The 10,537-nt window shown below is 46.8% G+C and overlaps 1 protein-coding gene across 1 annotated transcript in view; it reads left to right on the plus strand.

The window, feature by feature from the left end:
- Window positions 1–10,537, plus strand: part of LOC127640618 (neuron navigator 2-like) — an 83,599-nt gene that overhangs the window by 42,591 nt on the left and 30,471 nt on the right. The window lies entirely within an intron of this gene.

Raw genomic sequence — 10,537 nt, forward strand, 5'->3', positions numbered from 1 at the left:
AGCTCTGTGGTTTGGGTTTGCCGGTTGAAACTGGCAGCAAACCAGGCATTCTCTGACATATTCTGTCACCTGTTCCTGCATGCGGGGCCAGTATGCCACTTGTTTCAGTGTCTCGTAAGTGGCTCTGGCGCCGTGGTGCCCAGCACATGGTGCGTCGTGGGCATAACTTAGCATGACCCCCTTAGGCACTGTGGCACCACGAGCCTTGGCGCTGTGGTGTCATCAGGTGCATACCACAAAACGTTGTTGATCACACGCAGCATGTGCTTTATGTCATGCAGTCGCCTGAGGCACGGGTTGTCAGTGAGGTCAGACGGCAGTAGAGGGTGGTTGGTGGGGTCAGAGAGGTGGTTCAGGAAAGTCTTTATGGATGTGTCAGAGGCTTGCATGTCCGCTATGTCGTTGTTTGACATCTGCGGAGTCAGCGTTAGAGGCTGTGAGGTTGGCACTGTTGCAGGAAAAGTTCGTTTGCTTCGGGTTATCACTGCAACGCTCACGGTGGGTGGGAGGGTTGGAGGTGACCATAGAGTACCGTGCAGTCGCCAGTCTTGGCAAGTGCATCGGTTTGGTCGTTCAAGTCTTTGTCAAGGCCTGGTTGCCTTGAGTGTCCTTTCACCTTCTTCCAGTAGACAATCATGTTGTGATTTCTTGTGATGTCATCACATTCTTGGAACAGGTGTTGGTGTTTGATAGGCTTGCCGTTCGAAGTTTTAAAGCCATTTTGTTTCCAGTTTGGAAGGTGGCATGTGAAACTGAGTCTGGCGTAGTTTGAGTCTGTGCAGATTAGGAGTTCTTTGATGTTATAGGTCGATGCGATTTGCAGAGTTATGAGAATGGCTGCAACCTCCGCGATACTGTGATGACTGCGGGCCCAGCTTGAAGTGTTGTGGTGGGCACGGCAGGTCATTTACCCATAATACACCTGCTCCTGCTTGATCTAATGCCCTCTTGGTTGTAGGAGCATCCATCGACGTAGGCTGTGGGCATACCTTGGCACGCATTTTCTTCAAAGAACCTGTGACAGGTTAGTTGTTGTTGTTGGGGTTCTTCCATATCCATCGTTGTAGCTGGTGTGTTATCAGAGCAGTTCTGGCAGGCAGCCAGGCCATTGCCTAGTGCCGACTTGTGATTCTGAGCATATCGTGCCTCAACATTGCGCCCTTGGAGGGCCATTAACCACGTGGCTATGCGTGAATTGGTGACCACGCCATCTCGGATACGCTGGCTGTTGAGAAACATGACAGGCTGGTGGCAAGTCTCTATGATAACCTTTTGGGCTCCAATGTAGTTGGAGAATCTCTGGATGGCCCATACAGTGCAGAGCAGAGCTTTTTCACAGTCTGAGAATTTACTCGGGTGGAAGAAGTGTCTTGCTGGCATATGCGATTACTCTCTTGTCTTGGTCATGCCGTTGGTACAGGCCAGCACTGAGACAGTGGCTGGAGAATCCAGCTTCTAAGTAGAACTCTTTTGTGGGTCCGGGTAAGCCAGGCACGGAGCGGTGCAGAGGTGTCGCTTTAGCTCGTCCATGGCCTGTTTTTGGACCTCTGTCCATACAAATGGGCAGTCTTTTTTCAGAAGGGCAGTTAGAGGTTTTGCAATGTCTGAGTAGCTCTCGATGAACTGTCACGAGTAATTGCACACCCCTAGGAAACTTCGCAGCTCTGAGATGTTGGTGGGTGGCTTGATGTTTTGAACGGCTTGAATACGGCTGGACTGTGGTTCGATGCCCTGTGATCCTATGAGTAGGCCCACGTAGTTGACCTTGGTTTGGCACCACTGTCCTTTGTGGAGGGCGATCTTGGCGCCAGCAGTGGACAATTGGTTCAAAACATAGTCTATTTCTTTCATGTGGTCAGCCACTGTTGTGCTCTTCATGAGAACATCATCAACGTAGATAAGATTACCTCTTGTTCTGGCATCTGGGCATGCTTTGTTCAGGAAGATGTTGAACTCAGCAGGTGAGTTGGCATAGCCAAACGGACACCTTGTGAAAGTGAATTGTCTGTTTCCGAAAGTGAAAGCTAGCTTGTGCTGATCTTCTGGATGCACTGGTATGGTCCAGAATCCAGAGGCCACATCGAGTGTAGAGAAGATGGTGGCTCCTCTGATTCTGGGTATTTCCTGCTCCAGCTGAGTCATGGGCCATCGTGACAGTGGCACTTGTTGATTCAGTTTCCTGTAGTCAATGGTGGGTCGCCACTTGCCGCTTGGTTTGAGGACGGGCCAGATGGGGGCAGAATAGGTGCTGTTGCATGGACGGATGACACCTTTTTCAAGCATGGAGTCGATGATCTCTTGCACCGGTTCGTGTGACGCGATGGGGATCTTGTACTGCCTGACAAACGTGGGAGGAGCACTAGGGTGCGTTGGGATGCGCACGGTGTGGAGCTCGGTGAGACCACAATCTAAAGAGTCTTTGGCAAATGATGCTTTGAACTTGTAAAGGACTCGTCTGAGTTCTTGTCGATCTGCATCGTTGTTAATTGCGCCAGCGTCTTTTAGAATTTGCTGAACTTGAGACTCAAATCCTGGGTATGGCTCCTCTGTCGGTATGTCGCCTGTCGTGTTGGTAGGCAGAGGTGCGGCAGTGTCGCCAATCTCGCAGGTAGGCTGTTTGGAGACTGTGTATACTGCAAGGTGTTGGTCCTTTGTCAGTTCTGTTCTGCATACCTGGTCTTTGTCCACTGGCATGACTGAAGTTATGGAGATGATTTTGAAGGGGTTGTGAAGACGGTGTTGTCTGTGTGCTCTTCGGGTATCATTGAAGCTGGGATGGGTCCAATGATTGGTAATGTTAGTTCAAAGTCATGAAAGTCGTGGCTCACTAGCCATCCTGCCCGGTAGGCTTTTGGAATTGTTATGTCCATTGCCATGCAGTTGTTGAAGAGGATGTAAACAGCACGGGATGACACTTCAGTGAGGGGCGTGGCTTCCAGCGTGAGTCCAAGTTCAACGCATTCGGGTGAAGGTTGAAAGAAACCCAGCGTGTGGTTTAGGGTTTGACCACAGCGCATGTTGAGCCGAACAGCGACCCCTTTGGTGTATGCTGGTACTACAGTTTCCTGTTCGCTGACCAAGGTGCAGACCTCTGGAATGGTCTGGCCTGACTGGAGGTTAGCAGTGTTGGTTGGAATTACAGGAGGCTGTAAAGTCAGTGGGGCCCACAAGACCTCATTAATAATGTCTACATGAGCGTTGAGGCGAATCAGAATGTCTGCTCCAATGTAGACATCATGGGGCAGGTCTGGAAGGACCAAGAAGTAGGGTCAAACACCGGTAGTTCCACTTCAAGTTCAAAGCGCAGATCCTTTTGGCAGTCACCATTTTTGATGGGAAGGAGTTCAAAGGAAAACGGGTGCGCTTGCTGACAGATGGAAGGTCCGTGTGTCTTCAATGAGAGCATTGTATAGGGAGAGGCTGATGGCTGAGTTGTCTGCCCATAGTGCTAGTATGATGTCAGTGGCAGTTACACCATTCAAGTGCAGGTCAGCTGTGACCTTGGGGCAGAAGGAGTCAAAGTCTTGGGTGAGTTGAAATGCGCAGAGTAGCTGAACTTGAATCTCGCTCTGGTGCTGATGTTGTGTCACTGTGGCTGGCTGTGAGAGTTCCCGTGACCTTTGTGACCTGACAGTCTGGTTCAGGTGATCGGGGTGGCTGAAGGGGAGAGGTTCTCGCACTTGAGCCCACATCTTCAGCTGTCTGAAGTCCAGCAGGGGCTCGAGCGGTCTAGTAGATCCTTTCCGATGAGGAGGGGATATGTGTCCATCGGTGAGATGTACACAGGGTGTACCACGCTCATAGGACCAATTGTTAGGTGAATGGGAGCTACTTGTTCCAGCCGGACGCCATTTTGGCTGTATGACTGGACATTCAGCACACAATTCTGAGAGTTTAGAGTTCGATTTTGTGTTTTAGCTTCAAATTTGAGTCTTTCAAAAAGTTCAGCTGACATCAAGGTGAGGTCTGCTCCGGTGTCTACCAGGGCTTCGAAGTCTCACCTCATGTTCCACAGTGATGGCGAGATAGAGTTTTCGTGCTACCCCCTTTTCGATCAGATTCCCCAGGAGTTTTGGTGTTGGGGCTTGTGTGGTGATCGATAAGCAGTTAGGGTCGGTCTGAGGTGACTCGGTGCAGAGACACACAACCAAAACAGCACTCTCTGGTATCTTAGGGGCTTGGTCACTGGTGTGACGGACTGGGTTGTCCGCTGCAGGATGTGTGGTTGTCAACTGCAGTGAGTGGGTGTCGCTGTCACTTGGTGATGTGATAGCTGGTTCGGTAGTCCGTGTGTGAAGAGCGGTGCTCTGGGTGCTTGGTTCATTAGGAGGGCAGTCAGGAAGGGTGTTGGTTTCAGGCCTTACAGTTAGTCATGAGGAGTCTGACCTGTCCTTTTTGTCTTCCTTGTGAGGTTTCTTATGGAGAAGCTCTTTCAGGATTTTCAAGAGCTCTGCGGTCTCCGCCGTGGCCTCGCTGTTTTTCTGTGGGGTAGGCTCGGACTTGGACTTGCCTGAGGCATGCCGCAAGGTGTTCCGCTGCGGGCTGTCTGGGCTTGACGTTCTCGTAGACGGGGTTCGGTTCTGTCTGGGCCGCCGGTTGGCTTCCCACGTGGCTCCACCCTTTTGGTCGTGGGGTGGCCGTGGGCTGTCGTAGAATCTTTCAGAGCGCCCGCTCTGGTGCTTAGGACGAGCACCATCACGGTTTTGCTGCCCTCTTCTGTCATGGAACGGTCTTGACTCGTGGTTAAAAGGTCTGTTACTGTGGTGCTGGTGGGCGCCCTCTAGTGCCAGCTCTGAGCGCTGGTCAGTGACAGGGCAAATGGTTGGATTTTTTACAGTCTTTTCAGAAGCAATCTTCTGCTTGGTGAAAGCTTTATGGGCTAAGTCTCGCAGCTGTTGGGTAGTCATGCTACGAGGGCAGGCCAGGACCCCTAAGTGATGGCTCACCGTGGGATGCAGGTTTCGGAGAAAAAGAGTTTTGAAGTTGAAATCTTCTTCCATGCCAGGTTCGCTCCGCGTCTCGAGTAGGCTCGCCGGATGCGGCTGTAGTAGGCCTGTGGAGTTTCCAGTCGGGCCTGTTTGAGGTCCATAGCAGCGATGAGTCCTTGTTCTGACTCTGGATCAGAGAATTCTCTGATGAAGGCCTGCCGTAGCTGTAGGTAGTCTGATTTGACAGTCTCTGGTTGTCGATCCAGGAAACTGCGCACGTCGCGACTAGACGTAATTCTTAGCAGGTACACTCTGTCCTGCATGGTTACGTTGGGAACAGTGTGCAAGTGAAAGTCTATGTCTTGCAGGTAGGCGTGCACATCGTGGCCTCCTGCAGGATTTGGGGTGAAAGTAGGGATGTTTCTGGCCAGCTTGTCAAGTTCTTTGGGAGCCATGCCGTGGTTAGTGACCAGGCTTTGGTGTGCGGGCTCCCACCGCTTTGTTGCTGACGGGGTTCTTGGAGGCTGGCTGGTGACATGTTGAACAGTGGGCTTTCACCCCCTTGTCAGCTCTGAGTTCTTGGCTGAAAAGGTTGGGCCCACTGGTCAGGGAAACTCTGTGGTGTGCGTTTCCTTTTCTGTTCATCTTGCAGTTTATAAGAATGTTTTAGTTCTCTATGAACAGTGTCAAGTTCATATTTTAGATGGTCTCTGTACTGAATAAGTTCATGGATTTCAGCTCGGGCCATATTCAGATGCTTTTCACAGGCTCTGGCTTTAGCATCTCTGTCTTTGAGTGCAGTCTCTGCTCTTGTAAGGAGAGACTCGGCTTGTTGCAACTTGTCGTCGAAGTTCTTCTCTGGCTTTTCTCTCTGACTGTTCTCTTTGTTCTGTGTCTCGGCGAAGGTTTTCCAGGGCATTTTGAAGTCTTTCTACTTCCTTTTCCTGTTCTGGGTCTGTTTCATCCTCTTCCTTCCGTTGTTCCTCGGTCTCGAGGCGTAGCTGATCTAGTTGACTCTGAGTTTTTGCTTGGTTCCTACGGGCCTCCTCAGCTTGGAGTTTTAGTGCTGCGGCCTTTTGCTCCAGGTCGAGATTGCTTTTCTCATTTATCCGTGCCTGGGCGATCGAGATTGTGGGCAAGACTTCCGATGATCTTGGTCCATTCTTTGTGGTTGTAGCTTTGTGTTGGGTCGTGGGCCAATAGGCTGTCCAATTCAGCGTCCAGTTGCTCTTGACCTAGGGGCTGTAGGTCCCTGGCGTCCTTGGGTAGGACGGTGTCCGTCATTGCGCTTAACCAGGCCTCAAGGTGATCCCAGTGGGCTGCGGACTGGACGTAACGGGACATACTGGCTTACTGTAGGCGAGAGAACAGAACAGCACACACAAAGAGGCCAATGCAAGTACGCCAGTAGGGTTAGCGAAGCTACAATGAGGTGGCTATTATAAGTCGTAATTTTGACTAACTGGGGTTGACAGTTAGACGGTTAGTGGGCCGAATTTTGCGTGTCAGTGCAGGTCTAAATAAAGACTTTGACAAGGCGGCAGCCCACAAGGGTTATCTGAGGATGCGGGCTGCCTGTTTGTCTCTTTATTCAGTTTTCCTTGATGGTCTTGTAGGCTCTGTCTTACCGTGAACTGGAAGTACACACTACGACAGAACAGAACAGCAGAATAAAATAGAACACAATTAATGTTAGGAATAGATAGGCAGGAGAAAAAGGGCTAAGTCTACCACCACTGCTAGGGTTTATGATAGGACCAACAGGGTGGGGCGCTATCGAGGTATAAGCCCTAGGAAGATGGGGTGGCTTAGGAGAGAGAAAGGAAAGAAATGGGTCAAATGCTTAAATGACCAGGGAATGTCTAGTATTATGTGGCCTATACTGGTGGATGGATTTCACCCTCTTTTAGTTTGCCTGGGGTGAATCGATGTCACTCGGCTGGGGACCAGCGCGGTCAATCTTTCCAACGGTCCCGAACACTGGGCAGCAGTGTCCCCGGCCCTCCGCTACTATCACGGTGCGCCCTCTCAAACAACTGACTTTAAACACAACCGGCAACACCAAGGTATCAACTGTCAGACGGCACAACAAGATTTGGATTTTCCCTAGAACCCTCGTGAGAGTGGCCCCTCTTTAGGCCCCGGTTTAGGTAATTATTCCAAACTTGCCGTGTGTGTCGACTGACGGGTTGACTCTCTTTGGAGTGCCAAATTGCTGATGTCGCTGCGCGTCGCACCGATGAAAAGAGACAGAAGAGTCCGAGATTCACATACAGCCAGCGTCGGTAACGCCGGTCGGACAAACCAGCTTGCTGGGAACCAACCAGAGATGACGGTCGAATCACCACAGCACACTAGGGAATTCTACATACAAATACAGAACAGGATTCAGCAAGTGAAAGTCTTAAAGTGAATCAAGGCTCCCTTGTTTAAACCAAATTGAGTAATTATGTGTGTAGAAATAACAGGCAAAGCTTTACCAATTGGTGATAAATCGAGAAGTTTGATAATGATGTTAATTATCAAACAATTTGACCACAAGAAAAGACAGAAGTAAACAAGGCAGGGTTAACAGCCAAACTTAGTTTAAATTGAATTCAACTTGTTAAACTCAATTTAAATAAGCTTGTAAAGAGATGTCACGAAGCATCTAAGATAGTAAGGATACAGTCGTAATAAAGTATCAAAGAGGGAGAAAAAAAAAATTAAAAAAAATTTTTTTTTTAAAAAGTAATAATTAAAAATTAAAAATAATTAATAATAATTAATCACATTAATTAATAATAATTGAAATGAGAGACTTAATTCAAATTTACATTCGAAATTTGTTTGTTTCAAACCAAATTTGAATAAGTGTACGACAAGTTAGAGATCAGAATTGTGTCCGACGATAACCAGAGTGCTGTATCTGACATAAACCAACTGGAATGAGACTTAACTTTAAATTTTTAAATTCAAATTTTGTTTGAAACCAATTAAATGTAACAGTCGGAGGTAGAGGAATTGTTTAACATCCAATAATATTAGCACATGCAAAGCTTGAAAATGCCAATATGTATTGACAGTTAAACTGCCCTGTAAATCTTCCCAGGGTGAAAGGGTTTGAGAAAAGAGATGATCTACAATGAAGGTCCACACGATTGCGTACTTGTGCTCGCACACAATGACGTCATGGGGTGGGAGTAATTTGAGAACTAAATTAACCAAATATATATGACCTGTCTGCTAATGTCCACACGATGGCGTACTTGCGCACGCGCAAGATGACGTCATGGGGTGGGAGTAACTTGAGAACTAATCAAGGTTTTACAGGCTGCCCTCTATTGTTTGTTAGCGAAATAACACCCTATATTTCGGTGTGACTCAAATCTGGGCGTGTGTTACGCTGTGATTTTCTGCAAAATCACACTTATTCAATTGAGACCTCGGCGGGTCTTTTTCTTTCTTTCTTTCTGGTGCTATGCTTTACATAAATGGCGTGGCAGATTCTTTTTTTCTGCCCTACGAGTAAATGTGAACAACAGGAATTGTACGTCTGTGTTCGGCTCCCATACACATTAGAAATATAGCACTTATTCAAAATGTATTAGGTTTCCAATTGATTAGCTACGTCAATGTAAACCAGGAGTTAATTTTATAACGTTATAATCTCAGGCCTTATTTAAGATGAGGGAAGGAGCATCGCTTCACTCAATCTTCTATCGCCTCGACAGAAGAACGTCGTTCTGAACAGGGGGTTTGTAATATTAAAATATAGCGCGTCTTTACAGAAGCAATTTTAATATTATGAACTGCAGTTTACTGTGGCAATCAACAGTGGCAAAAATAAATGTAAGACATATATTTAGCCGCTGTTAAATGCTGAACTGAGAATCGGCTTTGTGCCTTTCAGTTCAGGCGCTCGCGTACAAAATTAACAACAAAAATACACAAAATTGACAATGCATTCGTTCACAAAACAAAGCTTAAAATGTGCCCGCATAATCTCCACCATTATAATATGTAGGGTATCCAGGTCAGGTTTGGGGAAGTGTATAATTAATATTACAAGATCGAAATCAATGATTAATCATACGGGTGACCCAGACACCTACATACATATAAAAACGCCCCAAAACCTTAAAAGGAGGGCTTATATAGTCCAAGAGTCTGCTTCAAAAATATATAGATAATTAAACACAACGAATTATATTTAATTAGGAATATATATTCTATGCAGACAGGCTATATTAATTTTAATAACCCCGTAATGGAATTGACCCGTAGGCTACCGCAACCAGTCAGTTCGTCCGCCGAACCACTTTATTCGGTACTCTGATCAATTCTCCAGAGGGGTTATTCCTAGTTATAAGCCTACTCATCAAAAGCACGTTAACTTACTTTGATAATATCAGCTCGTAGCTTAAAATCGCACATTAAAGAGGCTTTATTCTGTAACCAACACACACAGACAACTACGCGTATAATTGAGTTTAATACAAGGCACTCTGATATATCAGTGCAATTGACAAACATACATATAACACAGAATAAGCATAAAATAAACGAAATAAATGCAGTAAGGGAAAGTGAAGAATTATTGGAGGTATGGCAAACTTATTACAACAATTAACCCTTTAAGAGCCAGCAACTGGAATTACACACTTTAACGCGTTGGAATTTCAGGTGAAATCATACTTGCACACTAGACCTTTTGTGTTGCTTGAGCGAGACTGCGTGTCCTCGTGGCGTTCTTGAGACAGAGGACTTCGGTGCGGTGTTTCCAGAGCGTGGAGTTGAATAGTTGACGAGTGTTCCAAGGAGTTGCAGAAGATCGGGAGAAGAAGTGAAGTTGGGAGTTGGGTTGAAGAGCGCGGCAAGAAGAAGAGAGTAAGAGAGACAAGGCGTAGCCTGGCACAAGCTTGGGAGTCCTTGAGGAAGAGTTCAAGAGAAGAGAGCGAGTCAATGCTGGATCTGACCTTTAAAGTAGGGAGGTCACGCCTCCTGTGAGAGAAGTGACCCAATGAGGCCCCTCCGTTTTGGGCGCGAATTTGCTCCCTTTGTCTGGTCAAAGCTCATTTGCATACTTCATGATTTAGTCAGACCTTCGCTTTGAACAACTCAAAAGATGATAAAAACTAACAGAACACAGTTCTAAGGTTATCTTATATGTATATTCCGTTAGGACACATCGTAAGGTTTAATTTGATACCAAGAAAAATGTGTTTGGTATCACTTAAAAGGAATATACACCCTTGGGCTGTTAAATATGAAACCTCAGGGTTTAAAACTACACACATGTTAAACCATTCTACTAGTTTTGATCTAACACCAAAATGCACAGCACACAGGGATTAAAACACTTTTCATTAAAAATAAGCCCTTTTAGGCTTTATGGGAAAGGCACACACATTTCTAATTCAAAGTTCCACATGGTTTTTCCTCACATGGTCACACGAGGATGTCACATGTGTGTGTGTGGGGGGGCATCACGAGGATCCTCTGTCAATAGTTGGATTGTCTCTCTGACAAAAGTTCCTCATACTAACACAGACCATTTCCGTGATCTTACAGAGGTCCTTTTGTCTCCAAAATAGCCGAGTCCATGATTCTCCATTCATTGATTCCTC

The sequence above is a fragment of the Xyrauchen texanus genome, chromosome 1 (genome assembly GCF_025860055.1).
Source record: "Xyrauchen texanus isolate HMW12.3.18 chromosome 1, RBS_HiC_50CHRs, whole genome shotgun sequence".
NCBI classification, from domain to species: domain Eukaryota; kingdom Metazoa; phylum Chordata; class Actinopteri; order Cypriniformes; family Catostomidae; genus Xyrauchen; species Xyrauchen texanus.